This window comes from Diabrotica undecimpunctata, chromosome 6 (assembly GCF_040954645.1).
Source record: "Diabrotica undecimpunctata isolate CICGRU chromosome 6, icDiaUnde3, whole genome shotgun sequence".
Classification (NCBI taxonomy): domain Eukaryota; kingdom Metazoa; phylum Arthropoda; class Insecta; order Coleoptera; family Chrysomelidae; genus Diabrotica; species Diabrotica undecimpunctata.
In genome coordinates, this window is record NC_092808.1 from 83,767,482 (window position 1) to 83,780,415 (window position 12,934).

The window sequence follows — 12,934 nt, forward strand, 5'->3', positions numbered from 1 at the left end:
TACATTGGTAAAGCATTCTTACTATTTCAGAAGCGCAGCGAAGAAATAAATCCTTTGTTTCTTATGTCTCAATAATATAGATGGAACGGGCAGATCAAAACTCGGTCCATCAGCGGAAAGTGACTAATTAGCACTTAGCCATGGACAAGAATAGGTAAGTCTCAGTTCAATACTCCAAGGCCGGATACAGTTATGGAACACTGATGGAACTCGATTCTCTCGTGCGTCGGCTCTTGTTTTATATGGTCGTCGACCATCCATATCCTCTAGCGCCTATCGACGAAAGAAGAACTTGTGATACGAGTGCGTGTGCACGAAGCGCTGACATGACAGAGGCGATGCATATCGTTACACTACCTAGTTCTAAATAACTTTCTTTTAGGCTACCAAATTAAAGCAGTAGTAATGTTGTTACATTTACCACTTTTACTCCCTTTTATAATGACATTAATTAACGACAATAGTAGTCTTCTACTTTTAGTAGAAATAGTTTAGTGTTTCATAAAATGTAGATGGAAGTAGACATTACCAAATGACTTAAGTGTACCGATAAAGTAAACATCAAAATGATACCAAAAACACGCGTTTGATATTTTTTGGTTAGTTTTAGGTTTACTATAAAAGCGGTTACGAGTTATTTAAAAATATTAGGACAACAATCTGTAAGCTTTGTTGAACCATGCTAACGGATTTTTAAACAGTCCCAAAATATAATGCTAATAAGAAGTGAAATTGAAAAATTGTACGCTAGATTGCGACAATCTGTAACCAACAATAAATACTATACCATAGCACTGACAAAAAATTAACATTTCGAAAGGTTTACAGCACACTGGTTTTTTCCGTGGTACTATAGTCGGTAGTCAATCGATAACAGTTAATATTTTAAAAAGGTATAAAAACAAATAAAGAAGCAAATATAGAAAAATCGATAGCAATTCGGTAGATAAGTGGAATCAAAGGAGAAGTATCAATATTTCGATAGGAATAGACGTGATTTCCGAAAACTAAAAATTGTGTAAAAAATATAGTTACAAGTTTTAAATTTTTAGAACAACTTATATACGATATATATGGTTCAACAGAATACATGGCAGTATTTTTTAGGAAAGAAAAAACTCCAACCGGTAAACCATAATCATTATAATTTTTATAAAATGTGAACGTTTATAATGAAACTGGTAATGTAAGTATCTAATACAGTAAAATATTAAAAGAGAAATAATTATTAAAATGTATTTATAATGTCAGGTTTCTATTATTGGTTTTTATTGATTTTTTTATAATTGACAATATTATATAACTCTGAATCGGACAGGGAAATAAATTAAACTCTATAAATAGAATTGTAATTTATTTTTGGTATATTTGGTTTGGTAATTTTTGGTGTACGTTTCTTTAAAACTACATAAAAACAATATTTTTTTTAAGATACACGTAGAAAAAAGTACAAGATAAATCTTACATGCTGGCCATTAAATCACTTTTTATGATAGAGTTTAAAACATTGGTTGTTTTTCATCTTTTTAGTCATATATTGCTGTTTGTTACCTGCCTTGTTTATCACCTAAAAAACAATGACGGAATTTTTTTTGATAGTGCCTATTTTAAATAATCTGTTACCGTTTGCATTGATGTTGTTATCTTGAAAGTGCCGTCTAAGCTTGTTGAATCTCTTTACTGCCATTATTAGCGAACCCTTCATAGTCAGTTTCAAGACTAACAATCTTCATAGCTTTTTGCATTACACAACTATTAACATCTCTAAGACAATAAAAGCTGTTATTTTAAATAACATCATCTGGTCATCTTTTGATTGTGAATCAATAAACGACGTAACGGGAAGTATATTGGATTTAGAAGTATGGCGCTCCAATTCTAGATTAAAGGCCGTACTAGAAAATAGTATCTGAAATTACGAAAACTAAAAAAAGAATTATGGGCCTAAATTTGATTTTTCTGTACTTTTTTGCATTGTGGTTTTTGAATTATTATTTGCATTAACAAATTAAACTAAAATAATTTTTGGCCAAGAGGCCAAAAGATAACTGAATGGACAATATGTACTATGGAATACATACAATAGACAAGTGTGGTATTATCACACAAAGATAAACTTATCTCTTCGCTATTAACCCTTATCTGGGCAACACATTTTACTTACTCTTTGTCAACCATTTTTCATCCACTCCTGAATGTAGGTCTCTCCCAATTGCTTTCATCTTTATCTGTCTTGCGCCAATCTAACCCACTGTTTACCTGACACTGCTCTTATGTCATCTACCCATCTTTTTTGAGGTCTTTCCATGCTTCTTGTTGTCGTCCTTGGTCTCAATTCTAGAATTCTCTGTATCCACCTGTTGTCATTATATCGGGCTACGTGACCTACATTTTACTTACGTAACCGGGCAACTCGGGTCCGTTAGGCCCACCACTGTTCTTGAATGTACTATTAATATTTGCCCATATATTTCTAATATTCTTTTTTGTTTAAGTTAAATTTAACTGGTCTAGATTAAAAAAAAGGTGCTACTATAGTATGCGGTCTACATCGAGGGTGTGATCTACTTAAAGGATTTGCACAAAATAATGAAATGCAAGAAAACTTTTGTAGAAAAAATGTTTATTCACAAATAATAAACATTTGGAACCAAATAAGAACTTAATTATTAAATAAATCAAAACTTTTATAAATCTACCAGGCCATTTTATTTAAAAAGAGGGGTTGATGTATGCGCATACCCTGGAAAAAGATTACGGTATTGTCGCCATTTATTATTGTGTGAAAACCTTTCTGAGAAAAGATTATGGTAATAACAGCTCATATATTTTGTTTCTTATTGTAATCCCCTTGATTTTCTTCTTAAAAATTTGCACTTGGAACGTAAGAAGCCTTTATCAGCCTGTAGCCACTGCTCTACTCATACAAGAAATGAATAATGCTAAATATTTTGCTAATATTAGCATTATTAGTATCCATGCTCCAACGGAAGAAAAGTAGGATAATGAAAAAGACATGTTCTATAAGGCACTAAACCGAGAGTACAATGAGTGCCCAAAAAATGACATGAAAATAATAGCAGGAGACTTTCGGAAGAGAGAATATATTTTCACCCACCATCGGAAAAGGCAGCCTACACGTAGACTGTAATGATAACGGTCTCAGAATCATAAACTTTGCGATGTCTAAGAACATGGTAATAGCTGGGACAAGATTTCCCCATAAAGATATACATAAAGGAACTTGGAAATCTTCTGATAATGAAACGATTAACCAAATAGATCATATGATCCTCCATGCAAGACACTGCTCTAACTTATTAGGTGTTAGGTCTTTTAGAGGAGCAAACAGAGATAGTGTTAATTATCTAGTTAAAGCAAGATTTAAATAGAGAATTTTCAATTTAAAAAGGAGATGGGAAGAAGGAGAGAAAAAATCGACATTATTAACTAAAAGATCCCGACATTGCAAATGTATACAGACAGCAAATAGAAGATCAAATAAGGACAAAAAACTTAGAAGAAAAAGAAGATATTAACCAACTATGGGCAAATATACGAGATATTGTGTTACAGAAATCCGGTGAAATATTGGGCAAAACCAAGTCAGAAAAAAGAAATCATTGGTTTGATCATGAGTGCGAGATGGCCACAAATAGAAAGAACGCAGCATATCAAAAAACCATTGACGAGGGTTGTACACGGAGAAAAAAAAGGAGAGTATAGATGTCTTAGAAGAGAGGAAAAATGCATCCATCGACGTAAGAAGAGAAAATACCAACAGACCACTCTCAGTGAGATATAAAGTTTATTCGATTAAAATGAAACGAGGAAATACCACAAATCCTTAAATACTAGTCGTCGAGAATTTAAACCACGATTAAAAATTTGTAAAGCCACTAACGGTGAAATTCCACGTGATAAACACCCAGTTCTTAACAGATGGGCACAACATTTCAGCGAACATCTAAATATAAACGATATTGAAGGAGAGTACAACATAGAAAATGAACAAAATATACAACGTCAACTACACAGTGAAGATCCAACAAGAGAAGAAGTGTCAAATGCGATCCTAAAACTCAAAGACAATAAAGCCCCAGCAATCGATGAAATCTGTTCGGAAATGTATAAAAAAGGTGGTGATCAACTTTTGCAGCAATCTATAAACTAATAGTAATTATATGGCAGAATGAATAGATACCAGAAGAATGGCCGGAGGGAATAATATGTCCGTTGCATAAAAAGGGTGATTAACTGGAGTGTAAGAGCTATAGAGGCATTACTCTGTTAGCATCTGCGTATAAAATCTTCGGCAATGTATAATTTGAAAGACTTAAACATTTTAAAAAGGATATTGTTGGTCAATACCAATGCGGATTTACTGCTGGAAAGTCAACTACACATCCATACAAATTGAAGCATATAGGCAGATTCTAGAAAAGTCACTAGAATATAACATAGAAACACACCATGTCTTCATTAACTCTAAAGCAGCCTATGACACTGGGAAAAGAACTGCATTATATAATGCAATGATAACATTTTGTATCCCATTTAAGTTAGTTAAGTTGACCGAACTAACAATGCAAAACGTAAGCTAATGCGTTAGAATTGAAGGAGAAAAATCTACGTTCTTTGACATTAATAATGGTCTACGACAGGTGGATGCATTGGCGTGTCTGCTCTTTAATATTGCCTTGGAAAAGGCAATCAGACAATTAAATAGTAAAATGAATGGAACGATTTTTAATAGATCGACGCAAATTCTCGCATTCGCTGACGATATAGTTATAGTAGGCAGAAGTATGAGATACATGGTGCAGTGTTTTACAAGGCTTGCGAACGCAGCAAGTGAATTAGGACTTGTGGTAAACGAGAAAAAAACCAAATATATGTTGGTTCCTAAAAACCCTCGAGATATCCAACAGAGAATTCAAATTAACAACCTTACCTTTGAGCAAGTCAAAGAATTTACATATCTTGGATCGCTAGTAAACGGAACAAACACGACAAGCGACGAAATAAAAACACGCATAGCAATAGCAAACAGAACTGTTCACGGCCTCCAGAAACATTTAAAAAATAAAAATATAAATCGTGCAGTAAAGCTTAATATATACAGGACCTTAATAAGACTGGTTTTGATATATGGGGCTGAAACGTGGATCTTATCTCAAAATGATAAAAGACTTTTTGGTATTTTTGAGAGAAAAATTCTTAGAAAGATTTTTGGGGACGTAAATGAAAATGGGGTATGGCGTCGAAGATACAACTTTGAACTATATCAGTTATACACCGATCTAGATATTGTGAAATTCGTTAAAGTGCAGAGACTTAGATGGGCTGGACACATAGCTAGGTTGTCAGATCACGAATATACGAAGAGATTAACATTTTAAAAACCAGAGGGCACAAGAAGCAGAGGACGACCACGAATGAGATGGATTGATGATGTGGAAGAAGACCTACAGATTCTAAGGGTTAGAAGATGGAGGGAAGTTGGCAGAAATCGACAGGAGTGGCGACGTATTTGTGATCAGGCCAAGATCCACAACGGATTGTCGAGCCGCTTATGATAATGATTCAAAATATACTTAGAGAAAGCCTTGACTACATGGAAAAGAAAATGCGAAGGCATGGGATTACCGGTACGGAACGAATATCTATATACGTTAAGCTTTGCAGAGGATCAAGTAGTGATTACACAAGACCAAGGCGACCTCAGCGATATGATGAAAAAACTACAAGAAGAATATACCAGGGCTGACCTAGATATTAACCTCGCGAAAAACAGAGTACCTACCTACAAGTGAAGAAGACGTAGAAGATCTACAGATTGATGACAACATAACAATCAAAGGAAAGGATAAATTCAAATATTTGGGGTTTATAATCACGAAAAAGGCAACAACAGAGGAATAAATTACACAAAGATTAGGACAAACAAGAACAGCAATCCGACAACTTAAACTCAGTATGGTGGGATAGACACCTAAATATGAAGACAAAAACATATATTTATAAAATATTAGTGCGAAGTAATATGACATATGAGGCTGAAAATTTGATCCTAAACAAGAAAAATCGCAGTAAGATAGGAGCAACAGAGATGAAATGCCTGCGAAGATGCTGCAGAGTAACAAGAATGGATGGGAGAAGTAATGACGGAATGAAGCAAAGAACATCAATAGAAATAGTCATACTAACATATATAGAACAAAAAAGACTAAAGTGGTATGAACATGTAAGAAGAACTAGCGACAGCAGATGGATAAAGAGCATAACCGAATGGAGCCCCATAGGAAGGAGGAAAAGAGGACGACCCCGAAAATCCTGGAGGAACGAAGTAGACGACGCCATGAGTAAGAGAGGCCTAAACGATGAAGAATGGGACAACAGAGAGAGATGGAAACGGTTAAGCGAGGAAAGGCAGTGAATACTGTAGAATCCCTGAATATATATATATATATATATATATATATATATATATATATATATATATATATATATATATATATATATATATATTCAGGGATTCTACAGTATTCACTGCCTTTCCTCGCTTAACCGTTTCCATCTCTCTCTGTTATAAAATTTATAAAATATAAAATTTCTACAAAAATATATCTCTGAAGATTTAGTGACCATTTCACTCTTCATCGTAACGTAAAAAAATATTACACAAACGGTTCGGTACAGTCCGTTAGACTACCATATTTAAAAAGTTATATAAAAACGAAATTTACAAGAAATTTTTTAAACCATGCTAAATTCTGAGTCACATTTAATATTTTATATTTATTTTAAATTGATTTGGAGCATACTAAACGAGAAAAAGGTAATATTGCTTAAATGCATTTTGCATTTTTATTTACAATAAACTACATATCATACCTAAAACCACAAAATAAAATATCCGAAAGGACAAAAGCAGCAAAAATCCCTAAACTTACAACTTATTTATACAAAGTTTTGATATCAAGCATTTTCAGCAGGCTGGTTTATAATATTAAGCACGTAAATATTTCATCGTTCGATGTGTTAAATTATGGAATAACGATTTAAGCTTATGTAACACCAAATTAAAAGTTTACCGTATTTGCTTCTGATTTACCAAGAATTCGAGTATTCGAAATCGAGTTCTCCGAAGCTGATGAAGTATTTGTGTATTTGGTAAACACCGCTCCAAATGTGCACAAATTAATTTCACTACTAAGGTCCTAGCAAACACAGATTTTAGTGGTATGTACTTCTTTATTGTATTTAAAACATTGGCGTAACATATATGAGTTAAATACATACAGGTCACGGTTACGTAAAAATATTTTGTAAAACCAATGAAATCGTGCTGGCTCAGACTGAATTGAAACTAACTATATTTGTAGAATAAAAATACGTCATAATATAATTATTGTGAAAATCATGTAATGCATAGGAATTTAATCATATTACTTCGAGGAATAGATAAAATCAGGTTTTAAGGAGCATATCCGTTATTAAGGTAAGAAATTTTAAATCCAATCAGTCTCACACATTGCACATTATCGGCCAATGATTAAAATTTGAAGCAGAAAACTTTTACTGCCTTTAGCTTCAATTATGACTTCGATAGGTCTAAAGGCCGTATGACACTATGCATTTTCTTGTATCATTTCTTATATCGTTTCTGATATAGAAAGTTATTTATGTTTTCTTGTATCGTTTCTTGCACGTACATTTGTGCTCTGTATGACACTATGCAAGTTCTTTATCGGAAATTGTATGTGATTCGGCACACGAAATTTCGACACATATAAAAATAGAACTGCAGTACCTGAGGATCCCAAGCCACATGCTACTGATTATTTTTTAAAATACTGTGGTTCAAAAATGAAAGAAATAAAATGTCCCAATATTAAAACTAAATTGGAAACCACAATTTTTGAACATATTCAACAGGCTGTAATGGAAGACAGAAATAATAAATAATTTGGTTGTAATAATTTACTTGTTTTTTTTTTACAAATTATGTGTTTGAATGGCATGCTCTTGAAATTCTACTCTCAACTCATCATGAATTTTTAAAGCGGTTATGTATTGTTTTTAGTAATACATCTCCTCCTACTTTCAGTAGTTCCGATGCTATTTGATCCAATCCCTGTGATTTATTGTTTTTCAATTTGTCTACTGCTACTGCTGTTCTAATCTTGATTATTGTAGGTGGGCACTTTTCTTTGATGTCTGCTTGGTCTAATTGTATATCAAAGTTCTCCTCCAGCCGCCATTATGACAGAAGTTTTACGTTTTTGCTTTTGCGGCTTTGCGCACAAATTGGCGCATTTCTTGTACAAGAAACTGCAGCGGACACAAATTGTTTTATCGTTTCTGATATTAGAACTTATACGCTTGTATGACACTATCCATTTTTTTGTTATATCAGAAACGATATAAGAAATGATACAAGAAAATGCATAGTGTCATACGGCCTTAAAGCTTATAATGTTTGTATACGAAAATCTTATTTGACTTCCGTTGATTTTATGTAATAAGTGATGATTGTGTAATATTAATATCATTAATTCAATATCCAGTGTATCGGTAAATGCGATTTTAAAAAACATAAGTCAAGAACGTGATACGAAATCAGTAGCAACAGATAGTTGATATTCAAAAATTGAAGAGTGACAAGTGAGACAGGGGCGCCTTGGAGAAATTTAACTTAATTAATATAATTCTATAAGGTGATTGTGCTAACACGGAAACCTTTTTTACCTTAAAAATTCTATTTTTATAAGATCGTTACCTCTGACGAGTTAAGCGAAACCTGCGATCTTCATTCGTCTTCATGTTCAAAGTTAAACATAGGCCTCCCCTAATTTCTTCCAGTTTTGTCGGTCTTGAACTTCCTGCAGCCAATTTCCAGCGGTTCTTTTGACATTGTCTGTCCATCATGTATGTGATCTACCTCGCTTCTTCTATCAGCTAGTGGTTTTTACACTGTAATTTTTTGAGTAGTCCGCCCGTCATTAATTCTGGCCACATGGCCCCCTTGTTCTATATCATCCATTCTATGTACTCTATCACATCTATGACGCGTGTTATTTTTCTTATTTCTTTGTGTCTAACTCTGTCTATAAAATTCAGTTCAAGTAGCGAGCCTTTGGTTCGTCTTTGGGCTACTCTGAGTTTGGTTGCTCTAGCCTGGGTTAAGCAAAGTGTTCATGTGTTTATCAGTTTGGTTGTCCCTGGCAATCTAGATTTTATGATTTAAGTATTTATATTTATGAACTAATCCTATTTCGTTGCAAACAACTTTTAGATTTACGCTAGGTAATAGATTTATCCTAAATTGTGTCTTCAAAATTTAGGCTCAAACCAACTTCATTACAAGCGGCATCTAACTCAGTAAGCATAGTTTCAATATCTTTTAAGTTATGTGTTATCTGAACAATGTCATCCGCAAATCGTAGGTCGGAGTTTGCCGTCGACATTGATTCTTTTGGCATCCCACTCCAATCTATTGAAAGCATGTTTCAGAACTGCTGTAAAGAGTTTGGGAGATAACGTGTCTCCTTGCCTGATTCCTTATTTAATTTTTGTACATGTATTTTTGTGTAGTGTTACGGCCATGATTGCATTATTTTATATATTTGCAATAAGTTTGGAGAACCGATAATCTATGCGACTTTTTTACAACGCTCTCATTACGCTATTAATTTCTATCGTATCAAATGCTTTGCGAAAGACTACGAAAGCCAGGACCAATGGTCACTTGTATTCGCTGGATTTTTCCATAGTCCCTTCTATGCGATGGAGGTGGTCCATGGTGCCAAAATTTTTCCTAAAACCTGCCTGTTCCCTAGGTTGGTAAAAATCTAATTTTGTTTCCAGTCTATTTGATATCATTCTTGTGAATAACTTGTAGGGGTGGTTTAACAGGCTTATAAGTCGGTAGTTATCTTCGAGGTCTGTGCCATCTTTGTTTTTTTACTTTGGTGTTTTTGGTGTTTTACTTTGGTGTAGACATTAGTTGAACAATTTCTTTATATTTTCTAAAAGTCTGTCTCTTCCAATCTTTACGGCCTTTATAAAGATATAATCTTCTCCCAGTGCTTTACTTCTTTTCATTTACTTTAGTTCGTTCGTTCGATTGAAATCGTTGGTTGAATATTCTTTTTCCTAAATCTTTTAGCTTTTCTGTTAGTTGTTCATCATGGGTTTGTTGACTTCTGTACACGTATATATTGAAATCTTATTAGTAACTCATCTCCGTTGGTGATGATATTTCTATCTTTATCGTTTAGTTTGATTATTTATTTTTTGGCATTTGCCGATTTTCTCTGTAAAACTTTGAGACCTGTTACTTTCAATCGTTTGTTAAAATTGTATCCTTTTATGCTTTTGGTTGTCCATCCTGTCCAGATTTTTTTAGTTTTTTCCTTATCTCTCTAAGTTCATGATGTTCTTCTGAAGCTATTTTCTCGTCGCAAAACTCTAATCATTGTTGATTTATCGTCATAACAATCAATAAATGTCAGATTTCCATGGCACACTTGGAGAAAATAGAGGTATACCTATTAGAACTTTATCATTACTACCAGCATCAATTATTACTTCATAATTTTCAAATCAAAATATTCCGAAAACGGTACACAGTATCGAGTTTTACCAAGAGTACCTTTTGGAAGTAAAAATTTTGTGTCAAATTAAATTATGTTTAAGTTTACTTAAAATTTTGATTAATAATTATACTCTTCATAAAATTATATTGACTAATACTTGACACGGTACGATCCGTGTAACTAGCGCCCTCTATGAGAATCAGATATAAAAACAAATTCATGGGATGTATCAGCTTCCAAAACATATTTGTATAAAATTTCATTATAATGTTGCCAGTAGTTTCTGCAAAATCGTAAAAAGGGCGTAATTTTTTTTCTTCAACGCCCTGTATCTTGAAAACGGATGGCGTTACAAAAATTTTTTACTATGCAAACACCAATTATTTTTCAGTTTTTTACCTACCCTAGAGACGGGGTTACCTTTTTTTGAAACACCCTGAATATGTAGTTGTTTGTTTATAATAAATTGATTATTCACGTTTATATTTCATTTATTTGATTGAGAAATTGAAGAATGTAAATTGTTAAATTCCATTTTCCCTTTGATTTATATTCTGTTTTATATGAAATTGGTATAATAAAAATATAAAACGAATCAATATCTTAATACCGCATGAAAAACAGTGATATACGAAATAAAGTAAATAAGTAAAAAGTAACAGGCATAGTTATGAAAAGATAAAAATTTTATTATATAAGTTTGGCCACTCAAAAGATTCCACACTGATATTTGACAATAATCATTAGATTTTGTGAAAATTCTGAAATAATTCGATTTTTTTTTTAGATAGGTTGTCTTATCACGATACAAACATATGTTATTTGTCAACCCCCTTCCCTCAGTACGAAAAACCAATAATTGAAGTAGACAATATACCATATGTGGCATATCTTAGACAGGTATTTAACTGGAAAATTCAGGCATGCATGAATTTACTTTTCTTTATATTAACTCTCTTCTTGTGGAAAAGTATCAATTTATTAAAAGTATTACACTTCTTAAAAACGAAACGTAACGCCTATGTTTTGCTGGTTAATGAAAAATATTTTATGTCATTAATAAACTACATTAAAAGAAATTTGCAAAAAGTTTAATTATTTTAGCTGTTGTTGTTAGTGTTTAATAGCGATAATAAAATAAATATTTTTTAAACCCTTTCGAAATTGTCTATTCTATCGCAGAAAGCGTTGATATTATTTTCATATTTTTGGAAAATGAAACATGTACACTTCCCGTCATATAAAACTGGTACACTTTTTTTTCCCAATGTAAACCTGTGTTCAGACTGGACACAATGTGTTGCCGTGTTGCCATCACAGATAACGGAATTTCAGTATATTTAAATAAAACGTAAAACGTAAAAAATAACGTTCAAAAATGTATAAAGTTTTTAGATAGGTATTATTTTTATTATTAACAACAAAAAACCGTATCTAATAAATTTAATAACCAGAGAGAGGATTGAGTTAATGTCCAAAATGTTGAATCAATTACTTACAGAACACAAACTGTTGACTGTATGTTATGTCAATAAGTTTAGTAACAGGCAAACTACCTAAATTAATTTATTATTTATTACATAAACGATAAATGTGAAAAACTAACATTATACTTTATCCTACGTAGATTATAAACTATAAAATATCCGGGGCGAAAAATGCTTTTCAAAACGTGACAGTATTACATTACAATCCAATATCTCACTGTAATGTTCTCTATGGAGGTTGAATCTACACCCTAATTGTAATCCGTTTTTATCTATAAATAGACTATTACTTTTTTACATTAGTATGTATAAAATGTAAAGAAAAAACATTTACCTACACATTGAGATGCATATTTTTTCAAAATTAAATGATTTACTGTGTATAAATGATAATGAGAATAAAATTAAGCGGAGTAAGATATCATCGTCTGTCTTAAAAAATCCTCTTATAACTGAAAAATGTTGGTTTAATATCTACAGATGTTATCAGCGCGTGAAAACTTCCCGAACATATCCGAACGATTAAACATAAAGAGTAAACATAACAAATATTGCTTGCCATCAGTCAGATTTGGCAAGTTTGTCAAAGTGAATTTTTAAAGATGCCACGTCAGTTAAGTCAGTTTGATAAAACGAGAATAATTTCAAAAATAGAAGATGGTTGGTCTATTCGACAACTGGCTAAAGAGTTAAATAGTAGCAAAACCACAATCTCCAACATTAAAAAAAAATGGGAAAACGAGACTTTGGATATAAGGAGAGGGAGTGGGAGACCAGTTATTACTACAGCCCAACAAGATGAAACATTAACTAATTATTTAAGAGCGTATCCCTTCCATACGG